This window comes from Pelodiscus sinensis, unplaced genomic scaffold (assembly GCF_049634645.1).
Source record: "Pelodiscus sinensis isolate JC-2024 unplaced genomic scaffold, ASM4963464v1 ctg82, whole genome shotgun sequence".
Lineage (NCBI taxonomy): Eukaryota > Metazoa > Chordata > Testudines > Trionychidae > Pelodiscus > Pelodiscus sinensis.
This window is the reverse complement of record NW_027465999.1, coordinates 160739-178896: the sequence shown is the minus strand read 5'-3', so window position 1 is coordinate 178896 and position 18158 is coordinate 160739. Positions and strand designations below refer to the sequence as shown.

At 42.9% G+C, this 18158-nt stretch overlaps 1 protein-coding gene across 4 annotated transcripts in view; it reads left to right on the top strand.

Moving 5' to 3' along the window:
• Positions 1-18158, top strand: part of BICRA (BRD4 interacting chromatin remodeling complex associated protein) — a 127889-nt gene that overhangs the window by 23934 nt on the left and 85797 nt on the right. The gene's annotated exons all lie outside the window — the stretch shown is intronic.

The following is an 18158-nucleotide window of genomic DNA, read 5'->3' as shown; positions in this document are numbered from 1 at the left end:
CTGCTGTGGTTGAGGGAATGTGAGTCTGGAAGTGATTTCAAGCAAAATGTTACAAGTAAATACAGCATGTTGGGGGGAGGGGAAAGGCAGGGAAAGGAGAGACAGAAGGCAGTCAGGCTTGGAGTTTCATTGTTAAAAGGAAGGTCCCCAGACCTAGAAATGAGACATTTTAGTCACCACCTGGGGACATGGCATCAACTAGACAAGAACATGAAATTCTTTCAAACAGGGTTGTCGCATCTTTTTTAAAAATTGTGGTATCTTTCTAATAAGAGAGAGAATAATCCCTGATGCTAATTTGTATGAACAGCAGTAGATCCAGAAAATGTACTTGAAAATGTATCCTAACTCCTCCCACTAACCTTGGTTGTAATCATTGAGCACATTTCCATACAAAGAATCATCGGTCCCTCTTAAAGCTCCCCACTTGAAGTGGTCATCCTTCTTTTGACTTTCCACTGATGAGAGCGTATTCTATCATTTGTAGAACTGAGGCAGGCTGCTCCAGGCCTTCCCAAAATGAAAGACCCACCCCCTCAACTAAGTGGAAGGAAGCATTAAGCTCAGACTGCAGTTGAGTATGTGGGACCAGGAAAGAGAACACAGGAATGAGGGTGAGGTCAGAGGTTAAAAAGGAAGGAGCCAGAGAGAGAAACTGAGCAGAGAATCCTGGATAGCGCCCGTCATGTGTCAAAGGAGTCAGTGAATGCTGCCAACAGGGAATAGGCACCAATTCCCTCTCTACCTGGAGGTGTACTTGACCCTTGCTCCAGGCCCACTCCCACTCCATCTAGGGTAGCCAGGTGTCCGACTTTTGACTGGACTACCCAATTGAGAGGGGATCCTGGCTGCTCTGGTGAACGCTGATGGCTGAGCCATTAAAAGTCTGGGGGGCACAGGGCTCGCAGGCTCTGAACCTGGCTCTGAGTGGCTCCTAGGAAGCAGTGACGTGTCTCTAGACTGCTAGGTGGAGGCGCGGCCAGGGGGTTCTGTGTGCTGCCCTGCCCTGATAGGCATCTCCACAGCTCCCGTTGGCCAAAAAGCACAAGAACTGCAGGAGCGCCACCTGTGGGCATAGTCGGTGCACAGAGCTGCCTGCCTGTGCCTCCACCTAGGAGCCGGAGGGGTATGTCACTGCTTCCAAGGAGCCACCAAGATAATTGCTGTCCAGAGCCCATGCTCCTTTCTGCACCGCAACACCCTATCCCAGCTCTGAGCTCCCTTCTGGAGTCCACACCCAAACCCTGAGCCCCCCCCTGCACCCAAACTCCTTTGTGGAGTTTGCACCCCAAATCCTTTCCTATGCCTTCAGCTCAGTGCTTTAGCCTGAAGTCCCTCCCGCATCCTACACCCATCATTTCTGGCCCCATCCCAGAGTCAGCAGCAGTGGGAGGGGAGATGGAGTGAGGGGGGTCAGGGTTTCATGGTGTGCAAGAGGTGCTGTGAGGGAGGGGAAGTGGGGCTGCCAGCAGGCAGGCGGTGATGGGGGCTAGGGAGTGAGGGAGTTTTGCTGCTGGTGAGTGCTAAACACCTGCTCATTTTTTTCCCATGGATGCTTCAGTCACAGAATCGGCGCCTGTGCCTCGGTATCTACTCTTGTGCTAAAGCCGGGGACTGAAATCTGAATACCTGGGTTCTAGTCCTGGTTCTACCATTAACTTACTTTGGTTAAGAGACTGGCTTTCTCCATGCCTCAGCTTCTCCATTTGTAAAAGCGATAATAGCTTCATAAAGTGCACGGAACTGCTCAGATAAAATACACTTGTAAGTGGAGAGTGTTACTGTGAGAAACGATTACATCACGAGCCATTGTTTATGATGTCAGTCTCTCTTTCTTCCCAAATTTAACACCATTGCACCCCACATATAGGTAGTGTCAGTATGGCTGGACATGGACTTTCTTTAAGAGCTAGTGCTACACCTTAATTGGCGGATGGTCTGCTCTTGAGCATTGCATGACATTTTTTCCTGCTCCGTGAGACTGAACATACTCTCTACATTGTGCTTCTGTTGTCTACCAGTATGAGAGACCGGAGCCAGAGCTGAATCTTCCTCTCCCATCTGGGTAGTTCGCCACCTTTAGTTTCTTTATTGCGCACACCAAAAAGAATGCACATGGAAAAGAATGTTTGCTAAAAGCACAACAATGCAGAGGCCAGACTGACACTGTGCACATCATGAATGTAGCATCCATTTGTCACTGCCAGTGAATATGATATCAAATGTTGGTCTGAGACCTCTGCGAATAACTGAAGAAAAAAGGTATGTGCGCTTGAGGTCAGAATAATTTTGAATGTTCTTTGGTTGAATTCTTACATCTTCACTGCTGCTCATATGTTTGGGGGTATTTCAATTCCTTTCTATTTATTTGGGCCAAAAGTTTCCTTTTATAAGTGTGTGTATAAGAACATGTTATGTTATGCAGCTACTATATATTTGAGAAAGTTTGTCCATGAGCCAGCCTGCCTGTCTGTTCCAGAACTCCTCCTAAGAGCTAGAACCTCCAAACTTGGTACACAGCTTCCTCTTATCATAATGTAAACAATGTAAGGGTTGGGATATGTCCGGAATGGGATTACTTCTCAGAAAATCATACAGAAAAGAGACTCACCAGGCAGATGAGAGGGGCTGGCTGGGGGCGCACACACTCACACCCCATCTGGGACTGCTCCTGCTCCGCCTCCCACCCCCAAGGAGCTTCTTGGGGAGGGTGGGATGGCTGAAGCTGCTTCCACATTTGTATGGGAACATTGCTAGCTGTTCCCCTTCAGATAGTGAGGAGAAAGTGCACAGTTTTCTGCAATCCTCACTCTGGTTGAGGAAAGCAGATATACCTGGACCTGCCTCAGCCTGAGGAACATGCACCCCTCCCCTGACTGTGCTTGCTGCTGCTGCAGCAGTCATGAACAAGTACTTCTCACCTTGGCCCCAAGCTGCTGCTGCTGCTGCTGCTGCTCTGTCTGTGTGTATGTGTAAACACACACACATACACACACACACACACACACGACCCACACAAACGACTTCCAAAAGGTGAATGATTACTAAATATCATATACTTAGTCTGACTCCTCGATGCCCTGCTTTAGCTCCAAGTAAGTTTTTGTGTATAAATCCTTCTGGTATGCAAAAATCCTTAAGTGTGGTAGCTTCTTAAAACTTTCTTAAAATTAAGCATCTGCTATTAAAAATTAAATGAAACCAAAAATGATTATGTCCAGTTAAAAAAAAAAAAAAGTTCTACTGTAAAGTAGCATTTTAAAATCCATGCAGCCCAGGCTACAAAAGGCTCAGAATTGCATATGCTAGACATATTTCCTTCTGAGTGTTTCTTTGACTGATGGCCTGGAAAAATCTGAGGCACTATGTACACTACAGATAAAACTGTGGGACCCCTTTCAACATCTTTGCTCACTAATGAAATAGCTTGAGATCTCCTGCCTTAGTCCTCCACCAACTTACATATAGCCCTGTTTTGTAGCACTGTTCTCAGAAAAAACAAAGAAAAACCCTTTGTCCATGCAAGTTAGGGAAATAATACCAGAACCCTGCTGTTAATACCAACTGTTGCATGATGCCTGTATGTGTTTTGAATGGAGACTCTTGACATGACTCCATAACTAGGGTTGAATTCCATTCTGCACTTTAAAACAGTAATTCATGATGCCATCAGAGGCAGGGGGAAACAGAATTGGGGCGGGAGGGGGGGGAATGTTATTTGAAAGCAGTTTAATCTGGGGCCATAAATCCTAAAGTATCTTAATTCAAAAAGTTTTGATTGTTGTATGGTGCCCCTACCTGGTAGAGTTAAGGTTGATTTGGGTGCCTTGAAGGATGTCTTTCTTTCCTTCGTATATTTGGATTTCTTAAAGTGTAACCTCGATTCTAAGTTTCCTGAGTTTGTAATGCTTATTTTTTTAGATAATTATAGCATCTCTGTAATGTTCTTTTTATCCTTAAATTATTCTCAAACTTTGCCAATTTTAATGTATTTTTTGTCCAAGAACTTTTTTATATTTTATATATAAAATGAATGGTTTTTTTTTGTTTAAAACATGTATGTATGTATTGCTGAAACTTTTAAAATAGTTTGTACATTACTAAAATTTACCTCCAAGTGGTTGTGGAAATACCAGGTTTGAACATTCTGCAGATTTTCACTGTTACATTTCACACCTCTCCTAAAATTTGGGGTTGACAAAACTACTGCTAACATTGGCAAAGTGCAGTGCAGCTAGCTATTGTCATTAATGTAATTGAGGGAGAGAAAGTATTCTATCATGTTCAGTGTTGTTGTAATAAACTACATCCATTAAATCATTGTGCCCTGATTGATTATTTTTTTTACACATAATTAATGTATTTTTTTAGGCAGGAGAGAAAGGGGAGGAAAGTGTTTAAAGGCTTAAAATCAACAGAGGGGGGTGTTGTAAAAAATACCAAAGTACAGAAAAATGGTTATATAAAATGTAATTTTACATTGCTTTAAGTTACATATGTAACCACAGTAGTTTTTGTAAATATTATCCTGTACAGAGCCAGCTTCAGTGCAGCTGTATTTTATAGGAATCAGGCTTCTCTGGGTTCTGTTGGCAGCTCCTCTGGTCATGGCTCGGCCACTCCCTCCCCTTCCTGCCATTTTTAAAGGAGTCTGATAAAGGTAGACACCTGGTGAATTTCATTAGAAGATGGGCACCCAACTTCCTTAGGATACTTCTAAAATCCAAGTTTTAGCCTATAATATAGGAATAATGATATTAGGGCACTTCACATTGTTTCAGAAGTTTGAAGTTAACTAATTAATTGAAAAGCACTCAAAATCTTTAGATGAAAGGCACTGTGAAAATGTGAACCATTATGACTTTTTGCAACAGTTATGAGTTATAGGAAAATAAATGGCAAGGACAGTTAACATTTTTTGTCATTATATTCCTGGACTTGCATTGCTAGATAAGTAGCATTATGTAAATGACTTGACTGTTTTGTTAGAATGTTTGGCAGCTAACAGTTAAATTGTAGGTTTTTGATGCATAGTTTGTTCATAAACAATCATATTCCAGCTGACCAAATCCAAGTTTACAAAATAAACTATTTTTAATTCATATATGAACAGCAAAAGAAATGTTTTATAGCACAAATACATTTATAAGAAGAATGTTATTTGGGGAACTCCATTTTCACACCCCTCGTATATACTATGATGGTTTAAGGCCACATTTCTCAAACTGTGAGGATCAACCCCCCGGGGGGGGGGGTCACGATCAACTTAGAGGGGGGTTGCGGTATATCACAGTTTGAGAACCTCTGGTTTAAGGGACTATAACTTGTCCATTCTATTTCTCCCCCCAATATGATTCTGCAGTGAAGTCACCATAACGTTGATAATGTGATACATTCATTTCCATGGTAGCAGACTCATGTTACAAACACCATGACAATTTCCCTTCAAAATCTCTGACGTTTGGCGTTCTTAGGCATCCATTGGTATACTGCAGAGGAGAAACTGGCCTCTGTGGCACTTGACCGTTATTCAAACCATATAATTGGAAAAATCGTTATTTAAAACTTGGTTCCCTTTACCTTAATAAAATCTTTTGCTGTTCTTCTAGAGAACCTTTCATTTGAGGATCTCTGGGCTTTACAAAGTTGTTAAAGTATTGGCATGTCCACTTTGCAGAGGGTAGAAATTAAGGCACAGAGAAATTAATCCACTTGTCCAGAGTCACACAAGGAATCAATCTTTGGCCACCATATGTTTTGTTCTCTGTTCTGGTCTGGAAACTGCAGGTGTGTGGCATCACTGAAAATTGGATCACAGAAGTCCTTAGCCTATGACCCTGTCTAACCACTGGGTTACCCTTCCTTCCTTTAAACTACTGATAAGACAAATTGCATTTGGAAGCAAAAAGTAAAATGTCAAAAAGTAAAATGTCAAGCAATACAACATAGATCTGGACATGACCCAAAGTGTACAATTAGTTTCCTGTATGAAATGTTCTCCAATATGAGAACTACATTTCCATCTTTAGGTTTCCAGTTTTAGAATGCAAGGATTTTGAATTTTGAGAAGTAATTCAGAATTTTCAAAATCCAGTTGTAGGGGATACTGAGTGTCCTTCTTTGCTCCTCTGTACTTAGAATTAGACCCTTAGTCAGTGTCTCAGAACTGTGCCAACATGCTGCTTTTTATTCATGTTATAATTGTCTTTGCTAATACAGTACATACATGCAGCAAGATTTTTTGCAAAGTATGTCAATCTGCCTATGAGGCCAAAGTTAAAACAAAGTGTGTTTCCATTCCCTTCCTATCCCTTTCCTAAGAGATAAAATTATAGTGCAAAGAAGGCACACAAATAATTTATAGTAATGCAGGTTTCTTTTGGTGGAAACTGACTGATGTTATCCAAAGCAATCAGTGAAGTAGCATGGCAAGGCCAGCACATTCTAAAGAGAAATATTGCTTTAGAAAATCTGCAAGGATGATAGTGTCTGGTAAACACTCTATAAACTTACCCGCTATCTCGTTCTTTCTGTGTCTCGGTGGTTTACATTCCTTTCAACCTTACTAATAAACAGCACATCAAGTCTGAAAAGCATGAAAGCAAAAGCTAGACCTGGACAAGCCAGAACATTTTTAAGATAAAATCATCACCTGTAGGTTCTGGTTTAGCTCTCAAAGCTAGAACACTGATTTGTTATATACATCCTATGGACAAGGTATATAAAGTGACATGGGACACATTAAAACTGCTATGGCCACCAAGTAAGTTAGACACTTCAGGGGGTAGCTGAGTCTGTACAGGATAAACTTAAAAAACAGCAAATGGTCCGGTAGCACTTTATAGACTAACAAAATGTGTAGATGATATCGTGAACTTTTGTGGGCACAGCCCATTTCTTCAGATGACCGGAGTTTTGAGTTTAGATGTGCAGATCCAAAATAAATAGGGGAGAAGGAAGAGGAGGGAAGGAGAAAAAGAAGGGGGTGGTAAACAAGGAGCAGAGGGCATGAAAATATCAAAGGGAAAAACAAGTAGGCAGAATTGGTAACCTATAAGCACCTAAAGATTGGATAGTTAAAAGAAGCAGATAAGGATCATAGGATAGCATTAGATAGAAAAGGTAGTAAGGCAAGAATCTATACAAACAAAGAACTGTGGGCATCTTCATTGAATGTTAGGTTGATAATGTCCTAGCCATCCATTATCTCGATTGAGGAGGTTATCAGTGTAAGAATTGAATTTGTGGATGTATTGTAATTCCAACACCTCTCTGTATAAGTTAGTTTTTTTTTCATTGACTTTGACTCTTTCTTCAACATCAGGTGAGTCAGTGCTGGCCACGGTGATGTTCAACTCTTCATCATTTAGTACCTGCCACCCCAGTCTAAAAGTGCTCAAATCTAATCCGGTTCAGGCATGCTCCAAAGCCTGTTTGTTTAGCCAGGGTTTGAGTGGAGGGAGGGGTAAGGAGAAGGCTGGCTATAGCTGAGTGGAGTAGAATACCATCTGGAAGTGAGGAGCCCATGCTAGTTTTTGGGGGGTTTTTCCTTGTATGTCTTGCTGCGTATTTCAGCGTACAGTTAACAATCAAGCGAACACCTGGATCAATTAATGCACTTTTTCATTCTTGTTTTCATTATGCAGTGAAAAACAATGTTAAAAAATCATCTTGCCCTATCTTAATGGAATGGCACTACCGTTGACAGCAACAGTGCAAGGGGGTGGATGTTTGTGGAACGGTGATTTGACTTCTTTCTTGAGGGGTCAGTGTTACATCTCACAATTTTTGCATCCATGACAGCATGGTGCATTCTTGGCATTAGTTCTCAGAACCTAAATAGTTTACTCACGCCCCTTGGCTGTGTCTAGACCGGCAAGTTTTTCCGTAAAAGCAGCTGCTTTTGCAGAAAAACTTGCCAGCTGTCTACACTGGCCACTTGAATTTCTGCAAGAACACTGATGATCTCATGTAAGAAATCAGTGCTTCTTGCGGAAATACTATGCTGCTCCTGTTTGGGCAAAAGTCCTTTTGCTCAAAAGCTTTTGCGCAAAAGGGCCAATGTAGACAGCTCAGATTTGTTTTGCGCAAAAAAAGCCCCTATCGCCATTTTCGTGATCAGGGCTTTTTTGCGCAATCGGGGCTTTTTTTGCGCAAAAGCGCGTCTAGATTGGCACGGATGCTTTTCCGCAAAAAGTGCTTTTGCGGAAAAGCATCTGTGCCAATCTAGACGCTCTTTTCCGCAAATGCTTTTAACGGAAAAGTTTTCCGTTAAAAGCATTTGTGGAAAATCATGCCATTCTAGACGTAGCCCCTTATGAATAGAAATTAATAGCAGACAGAAGTATTCTATTGAACAACCTCGGAGTTCAGATTTTTTAAGAATTCCAAAACCCAGATATTCATCGTGTCAGCATTTGTGCTTTTTATTGAAAGATCTCTGCAGATACAATGATAAGATTGGATAATACAAAACATAAATTTCTGATTTAATGTGCAGATTTTTTTAATTGTTTTTGGGACTGACATTTAGGAATGGTTCAAATGGATCCATTGCTAATAAAATCCCTGTCTTTATCCTTCTGTCTGTCTTCAGAGCAGGAAACTCCAAGGATAGCTTATTATAATATTTTTTTTATTTCCCTTTTACAATATGACTTCACACTACAACTTTATTTTGTGTGTCCTCTTTCATATCGAGACTGTAAGCACTGAATTACAGCAGTAGTGAGACTGTGTGGAAGAGAAAAGAGAAGGCCAGTGGAAAACGAGCTGCAGAAGTGGTGAGGCAAATACAGGGCAAGATCTCATTTACACTAATAACTGTCATGTTGGGAGAACAGTGATGTCTCCTCTTCCCATACTTCGTTCCTAGAACATGGTTAAAACGTGACTTGATTTTGTTGGGACTGAACTGAATTCTGTTCCGGAATCACACAGCCCTGTTCAAGTCTTTAGACTGAGTGTGAGATCATAGTTCAAATATGGTTGGTTTTGTCTACATTTTAAACCCAAACCATGCATTAATTATATCTTGGGGGGTGTGAGGGAAGACTATGGTCAATTAGTATGATGTTGCTAAAGATATAAACGGAACTTCACTCAGTATTCCTCTCTCAATGCCTAAAGCTCATTTAGTACTGGTCTCCAAAATGGTTCCTGACAATATTTTCACTATGTATAAAGCAACTGCCATGTTGATACTGGATCTTCCAAGATAATGATAGTTGCTGTATAAATGGGACCAGAGAAATCATGTTTATGATACTGATTATATCAATTCCATGGATGTTTTTATATGAGCTCCCCACCCCCATCCATGGGACCACTATGGGCATGCTTGTTTTGAACACTATTCCTTTTAAAAATGTCTTGAAAATATAAACAGAGTTACATTTATAAAGAAAACAGAACAAATCCTGAGTCTGCTAACTATGTAGGATGGTCATTTATAACCTAAAAAGAAAACCTGAACTGTATGCTGACTTTTTGGGGGGGGGGGGGGGGAGTGAGCATGGGGGGGAGGGGGGGTTTAGAGGCTTTAGCATACAGGTGATTTCAACGGGAATTGCTTTTTAAAAAATCCGTTCCACTGCAAAAAGCTAGTGAAGACAGCTGGGAAAGGGTGGGGCATTCCTGCAGATCCTTCCGCAGGGCATGCATTGAAATGGAGATTTTTTTTGATTCCCTGCAGGATTCTTGCAGACTGCAAATCCCTCACTGGAGGCCCCCCAGGGAAATGATAATTTTCAGCTTTCTGCACTGTAGGAAGTGGTGGTGTTGTGGGGCTCTGCACATTCCACCCCATTCTTCCTGCATGATAGAAAAATTGTTTGTTGTGTGATGTTGGAAGAGGTGGTTGACACAAGAGGAAAAAGGGTTATTTTCTTTTTCGTGGGCATGTGTGTAACTCCTATTGTTGCTAATGGGATTTACACATGTGCACTGAGGTGAGAAGAGACCCACTAGATTTTTTTTTCCCAGAGAATTGCTATGATACATCTTGAACCTTTCCGAGCTTTCAGATGATCCCACAGAATTACTGATACTGTCATAAAGATGAGACAAGCATGGCTCTTAAAGGGAAGGAAAGTATTTCCAAAGACTTCCTCAATAATATAATTAAGACCAGTTAAATATTAGCCTCTTTTGAAATTTTAAAATACAAGTACACTATATCAGTATCTATAAATCTGGCATTGCATCCCATTTATACCAGACCCTCATATAAATTACAGTTTCCTCGCTCAGTAGAGCTCTGAATTGATCAGGCCTTAACCGTAGGAGCTGCTAAAATTTATGGTAATGATTATAGATATTTTTCAGTGGTCATGAGGATAATTTGGCCATTGCAATTAGGGGCAAACAAAATCTTACAAAGTAAGAAAAAATCTGTGAGTAAAAAATTCCCATTCGATTTCTTGTGCTCCTGTCTCAGGAGGCTAGTGATAAAAATAACTACAGATTGGGGCAAGAAAGATCAGGCCCACCAAGCCTTTTAATTGGCACATGGCCCGCCCTTGCCTCAGGGAGCAGTGCTGCTCAAAGCAGCTGGTTGCTCCCAGTGGCTCTCTGCACTGCGGGATGGGGGTAGGTGGGGGAGCTTCGTGTGCTTCCCCTGCGTACAGCAAAAATCTCTCAGCTCCTGTGGGCTGTAAATCCCTTGCCCCAAGTCACAACCTCCTTCTTCACCCAAACTCCATCTCAGACCCCATACCCTTTCCTGCACCCCAGTCCCCTACCCTCTGTCCCAGACCCTGCACCCCCACTCCATAAAAAATTGCAGCCCCTAACCACTTATCAAACTCTTGGAGTGGTCCTCCATCAAAAATTACTGCCCACGCCTGCTATAGATAGAAAATTAAAATATTTTGTACATTTTGTTTTATGAAAATCTGTATCTGAGTGTTTAGATGTCACCCATATCTTACTGATCCTTAATACTTTGCAATTAACTTTCTTTTATTTTGAAAAAGGAAAAATGATCATTAAATGCCTTATCATATATTCCTTGCAGATCCAAAACTTCAAGAACTTATTTAATCTTTAAACATTAGGTGAAGTGAATGGAAGGCAGACAAAATTGTAGAGATAAAAGTAAGAAATTAAACTTTAAAAATTAATTGATGGGGCAGATATAAGTCCAGAGGTTACTCTACCAACGAAAACCGAAGAAACGTACAGTTTGATAAAGCCATGGGGATTGGAGGGGATTCAGTTCTGCAGTGGTTAAGAGGATAAATGGTCCAAATGTTCAGCTGTGATTTTAGTGACATCATGGCCTTTCCATAGTTAAGGTTATAGTTTTCCTGTATAAATCGGGTTTGTTAGGGACCAAGGAAGTGTGTATAAATCAATCTATTTAAGATTTCACTTCCTGTATCTTAAGGTGGTTTTTTTTTTTAACTTTGGGACAAATCACGCAAAATACCTTGGAGAATGTTTGTTTGTTTTTTCTAACATCCTTGCCATATTTTTAGACCGCTTCACCTACAAATCTAAAATTTAATTTCTCCTGAAGGGCTAAACAGGATTCTGAGTATCTCCTGCTTGGTGCCCATTTCTTTGGCTGACCAGTCCCTGTGTGAGAAGTATTCTTTTGCTATTATGCGAGGGGTTTGTTGCTGTTACTTAGTGATTAAAAAGTAGTTTTCATGTAAGCACTGGCATACAGATTCCAAATCCAGGGGGTTAACAGGATTTCGCTGAACACACAAGTAGTAAGTTTGCTACTAGGCTTCCCAAGTAAGCAGTTGTGGGCTTTCCAAGGCATTTCCTTGTTGTGGGCTTCCCGTGGGCTTTAATAAAGTCAGAGAAAAAAAACACCATAAACCTTTGTGCATATGGTCAAAGGCTGTGTGCACATCAGACTTTCATTTACTCTGAGAATTGGAAATTGTGAACTAAACACAACAAAGAGACCTTTCTTAACCTTCCCATTATTGGACAAAAATTGACACCATTACAATCTTTCCTTTTTGCTAACTTCATCAGGGCCAAGCCAAGCCAAGCCATCTGAAATTTCACATATCTGAATTTGCTCAGGGTTGATTTTTTTTCTGGTATGTTTGGAGCAAAAAGAGATAACATTTAGGATACAGTGGGGTTCAAAGCAGAGTTGTCTTTAGTTTCTTGAAGACTTGTGCTAGGGTTTATTTTTTTGTTTTTTGGACTTGTCTTATGTCAAAAATGATTTGGCTTAGACCAGTGGTGGATGAGCGGTACTATGCAAGAGTCAGATATTTTTATCATCATTCTTTCTCGGATTGTTTGTAACCAGCAGTCTAGTCAGAGCCTTGTAACCAGCAGTCTAGTCAGATCCATATATATATATGTGTATGTATATGTATATGTGTATATAGTGTCTTGTTATACAATTATCAGCATGACATTTAATTCTTTGTGGATTTGGAGTCAGAAATCCATAAATACACGCTGTCCGGTATAATACAGAGAATGAATGTGTCTGAAACCAAGTGTTGCATATGATTTGTCTTACTAGGTAGTGTAATAGATTGAGAGATCACTGCAGATAGTCCCACTCAAAAGGTCTACTTCGCCAAGATAACATGGGTCTCAGGTGCTTAGGTAGGAAATGAAACAATCTAGAACAGGGCTACTCAACTTTGGAAGCCCCGGGGGCCACAATGATACTCACAGCACATGCTGAGGGCCACAACGTAAGTGTGGTTGAATAGACATGGAAATATATATGCAAATAGCTTCTTTCACACTGACGGGCATGAATACAAAGCACTTCCCACAATGCTCTGGTGCTCCCAGCACCTCCTCCCTTGGGGCTAGAAATGCCAAAACCCTGTTCCAGCCAGCCCATCTGCTTGCGTCTTTCAGTGCTCACCCTGCCTGGGAGATGCTTTTCCATTGTGGAGCATGTTCCCAGTGGAGGCCATGTTCAAAGAATCCCACCCATGGACCACGTGTTGAGCCCCATGTAAACCCAAACTGCAATGTGGGCCGCAAACAAACAGGCTGCAGGCCACATGAGGCCCGCAGGCCGCGTGTTGAGTAACCCTGATCTAGAAGATGTTCTGACATAACAGAGTCATCTGAGTCTTCTGTTTTCACTATGAAACAGCCATAGTTGATGATGGGTGTCTGGTATGGTTCTCTGATTGCCCTTCAATTATTGTTAAATATAGTTTGGCCACTAGTGTAGTCCATACCAAACTATTTGTTCAGCGCTTTTTACAGAAAATGTGGTTGACCCCTGGATGCTTCTCTTGACCCTGCTTCCCTTATTTGTGCGCACATAGGCTCTAGAGGTTGGGATACAAGTGTACCCCTGTTCTTTCCATAGCGTTGAATAATTGCATCATGTAGCAGTTGCCAGATATGAAAGTTCCACTAAGATGAGTTTTGTAGCTGTGTGGGTAGGTCAAACTGTCAGAACCTATGGGCACTTGAGACTTGTGTTATGACTATATGACGAATACATAATAAAAAACAATCATGAAAATTTAAGAGTTTTCAGTGTTCAGTCCTGTTGTGTTGGCAGCTATTTTAATTGTGGGATGGACTGTAAGTTACTAATGAAAGCTCCAGTAACACTGGTGATCAGCGTTCTCAAACTGATTAGAATATGGTTCACACTATGGATATAATATCAACTAAACACTTCTATTCCTAGTCACACTCCTATGGCTCACCTCCTCTTCACAACTCCGCAACATCTCTCTGGTCCTTTTATAGATGGAGAGACTGTTGTTGGCAGTAATGTAGATGTCTTTAGAAGCAAAAGGAAGTTGGAAACAGCAACTTGTGATCTGCCATGTCTCTTAACTACCAGCAAGCGCTCCATTGGACTACAACGTTTTGAGAATAGTATTAGAAAATATTGGCTCTCTGGGCATTTGGAAATCTGGAGTTCTTGGATAAAAGTGGCTGCAAGGGATAACTTCACAGATATAAGCTTCAGGGAGTAGCCGAGTTAGTCTGTTAGGGTATGTCTACACTGCCACCCTAGTTTGAACTAGGGTGGCTAATGTAAGCATTCGAACTTGCAAATGAAACTCGGGATTTAAATATCCCAGGCTTCATTTGCATGTTCCCGGGCGCCGCCATTTTTAAATGCCCCGTAGTTCGAACTACCTGCCCGCGGCTACATGCGGCACGGACTAGGTAGTTCAAATTAAAGCTCCTAATTCGAACTACCATTATTCCTCTTGCAAGGAAGTTTAACGGTAGTTTGAATTAGGAGCTTTAATTCGAACTACCTAGTCTGTGCCGCGTGTAGCCACGGGCAGGTAGTTCAAACTACGGGGCATTTAAAAATGGTGGCGCCCAGGAACATGCATATGAAGCCCGGGATATTTAAATCCCGGGCTTCATTTGCAAAATCGAATGCCTACATTAGCCACCCTAGTTCGAACTAGGGTGTCAGTGTAGACATACCCTTACAGAAAAAAACAACAAATGGTCTGGTAGCACTTTATAGACTAACAAAACATGTAGATGTTATCATGAGCTTTCATGGGCACAGCCCATTTCTTCAGATGATTGGAGTTATGAGTTTAGGATGTACACACCCAAAATTAATTTTTCCCCCTACCAGCATCTGTAGGAGAACGGCTCTGGAAACTTGTGGCACTGCAATGGCATGGTATGAGGGGTGCTGCCTTCTCCCCTCACCCCGAGTTCCTTCTTCCTTCCTCATCGCAACTGCTGGCTTCGACTCTTCGAAGCTAGATCTCCTCATCTTAGCAGGAGGGTTACACAACAGCCCCAGTTCCCAAGTTGGTCTCAGGGACATAGGAGAGATCCTCAGCTTTGGCGTCTTGACCCTCCCTCAGCTGGTGCAAGCTGCTGGGAAGAAGCCTTCTGCACCCAAGAGCCCCTAACAGATAGCTTGGAGCAACTGCAGGGTTAGGGCATGGTACTTCTGGTAGAGGTCTCCTCTTTGACCTTCCCAGATGACACTGTTACATGCTGCCCTCTCCTGGGTGCCACAGGACCATACAAAGGCACACCAGGAGCTCACAAGGCAGGTAGCCTCAAATCTGGAGCTACAGGTGAAGGAGCTGGAGGAGCTACAGGCAAAGGAGCTGGAGGAGCCAGCAGATGCCCTCTTTGGTGCTCTTGGCACAAGGACACATTGCCCTATGGCTGCACAAAGGCGGAGCATGCCTGCTTGAAGAAATCCAGCAGGTAATGTTCTACAAGGTTGACTTACCAAGCAAAGTGGGAAAGGTTCTCCTACTGGGCGGCGGAGTGAGGTATCTCTCTGGAACGTGCTGCAGTACAGTCAGTGCTCAGCTACCTGCTACAACTCTGGCACCAAGGCCTGGCACGCACTTCCATTGTGGTGCATCTTGACTTTCCATGCGCTGGGCCAAGGGATGATGATGAGGTTCCTGCAGGATCTCAAGCAACTCTGTCTGCATGTGCAGGACCCTGTCCCTCAGTGGGATCTTAACCTCATCCTCTCCCGACTCATGAGGCCTCCCTTCAAGCCACTTGGAGCCTGCTCCCTCTCCCATTTGTCCTGGAAGGTGGCATTTTTGATTGCTGTGACATTGGTGGGATGGGTTTTGGAATTCCAGGCCTTAACTTCAGAGCTGCCCCCGTCTCCCATCCCTCGTAGTTTTCTTCAAGGACAGGGTCCCTCTCTGGCCCCACCCATCCTTTCTACTGAAGGTGGTCGTCGTCGTCTTCCACTTGAACCAGGACATCATCTTACCTGTGTTCTGCCCCAGATCTCACAAGATGGAGGAGGAGAGAGAGGTGTATGCCCTGGATGTCAGAGGGCTTTGATCTGGAATGTACTAAGCCATCGTGCAAGTCATCTCAGCTTTTTGTCTCTGCATGGGTGGTCAGTCCACCAGGATGAAGGGCAGCGACATGTGACCTGTGTTCTGCGGGAGCCTGGCCCATCTGAGTGCTGGGTAAGCTGTTACCAGTCCCATTTGAAAATTCATGTCATGCGCCTTTCTTTGTCAATTACAGAGTATATTTTGGAAGACCCTGTACACACCTCCTAAAATCTGCGAAGGGGCGGAAACCAATTCCTACCTCTCCCTCTTTTAGCTCTGCCACTGCTTTGCAGTGTGGATGTAGCACAGAGATTGTGAGGGCGCAGTCCATGTTCTGTTAGACTGAAAGTGAAACTCTCACTTTCGCTTTCCTTCATAACATGAGACATGACACAACGGCTGAAAAGCAAGGTTAGCAAGATTTCTACCACCGAAACTAAAGGGTTTGCACGTCTACTAAGAGGAAACTGTGCATGAACATACACAGGGGTCCTTTTCTCTACACTTCCCGCAAACAACTAAGCAGCAACATTAACCTTTGTTCCCTTTTGTGTGACCTCCATTTTTACAGCGTCATCCTTTTTAGAATGTAAGATGGTTACTTTTTAGCTTGTGAGGTTTCAATGTCAGGACCTCTTCAGGATTAATTAAATATTGGTGGTTTTGGCATATGCCTTAGAGAGGAAAATATAAGAATTTATCTCTCCCACTTCTTCTCTCCTATTATTTAAAGAGCATTCTGAGGTAGAGGTTGGGTTTTTTTTCCCTTCAGAATTGCATCCAATATGTTTCTGTTTCTAAAAGACTTTTCTTTGTATCATGTTACCATTCCCAGCTTCATTTGTGTGTGTGTGCGTGTATGTGTAAGTTCTAAAAATAGTCTAACATCAAGTGTTATCCTACAGTAAAATCAAGTCAGAGCTACTGTTGGCAAGAAGCATCCCCTGCTTAGAACAGAATGAGGATCCGCAAAAGAAATTGCAGCTCAGCTTCTAATATTGTTGCAGTCAGATCAGCATGCTGAACACAGCTGTTACTGAAACATTTAAACATCTCTTTTGCCAAAAATATGTTCTTCTGTGTTCTAACAGGCAAAATGGGGAGAACTTGACATTGAATGTAGAAGGAAAATGGGGCTTCAGAACAGAATCTACTTCTAAACACATTTTGCCATGTTTATTGGAAGCTTTAGCTGCTGTTGTTTTTCCTAAAATAACCATTAGCAAATAGGAACAATTTCATACAGCCTTTTTCAAGAAGACTTCTTTAATTTCTCAGACATAACAATGTTTTAATATAAAGGATTAATTTTAGCATGTGATGATACACTGGAGCAATTTCCTAACTGTCAGGGTGGTTAAGCATTAAATAAGTTGCATAGGAGGTTGTGTAATCTCCATCATCGGAGATATTAAGAGCAGGTTAGGTAAACATCTGTCAGGGATGGTCTAGATGGCGCTCGGTCCTGCTGTGACTGCAGGGGACTGGACTTGATGACCTCTCGAGGTCACTTCCAGTTTGTGTTCTGTGATCCCCCTCCTCCCCCTTTACAGTATTAGGCTCTTGTTAATGGAAAGAAGGTAGTTTAGCTGAAGCCATTTTTGTGTATGTTTTTAAGAGCTTGTAGGCTTTTGTGAGTGTGTCACTCTGCTTACCAGATGCCTATTTTTAAGACTATTTACAAAGTGCGAGTAAGCACAGTTTTACATGGTTTCATGTGAGTAATACAGCAGATCCTCCAGGAGTGATATTGTCTCTCTAGATACAGTAAACTTCCGATAATCCAGCACCTTTAGGACCTAGGTGGTGCCGGATTATCAGATATGCCGGACTATCAGAAGGGGGGGGCTATGAGGGGTCTGGGGTGGGGTGGAGGGATGCTACCCCAGGCCCCCTCATAGCCCTCCCTTCTGATAGTCCGGCTCTGCCCCAGGAGTCCCCGATTCAGCCGCTGCTGGTCAGTTTCAGCAGCGGCTGAATCGGGGGTGCCTGCAGCAGAGTAGTTGGGGTGCTGCTGTGTTGGTCCGGTAGCGCCGACCCTTGGCGCCGCAAGACCAACCCGTCAGCACCCCAGCTGCTCTTGGGGACGCCTGGGGCAGAGCAGCTGGAGTGCTGCCGGATTGGTCCCGCAGCGCCACTCCTCGGCGCTACTGGACCAACCCAGCAGCACCCCAGCTGCTCTGCCCCAGGTGTCCCCAAGTCAGCCGCTGCTGATACTGATCAGCGGCTGACTCCAGAAAGCCAGAGGCAGAGCTGCTCTGCCCCGGGTTTTCTGGAGTCAGCCCTGGTCAGTTTCAGCAGCAACTGAATTGGGACGCCTGGGACAGAGCAGGTGGGGCGCTGCTGGGTTGGTCTGGTAGCGCCTAACCTCGGCGCTGCAGGGACCAA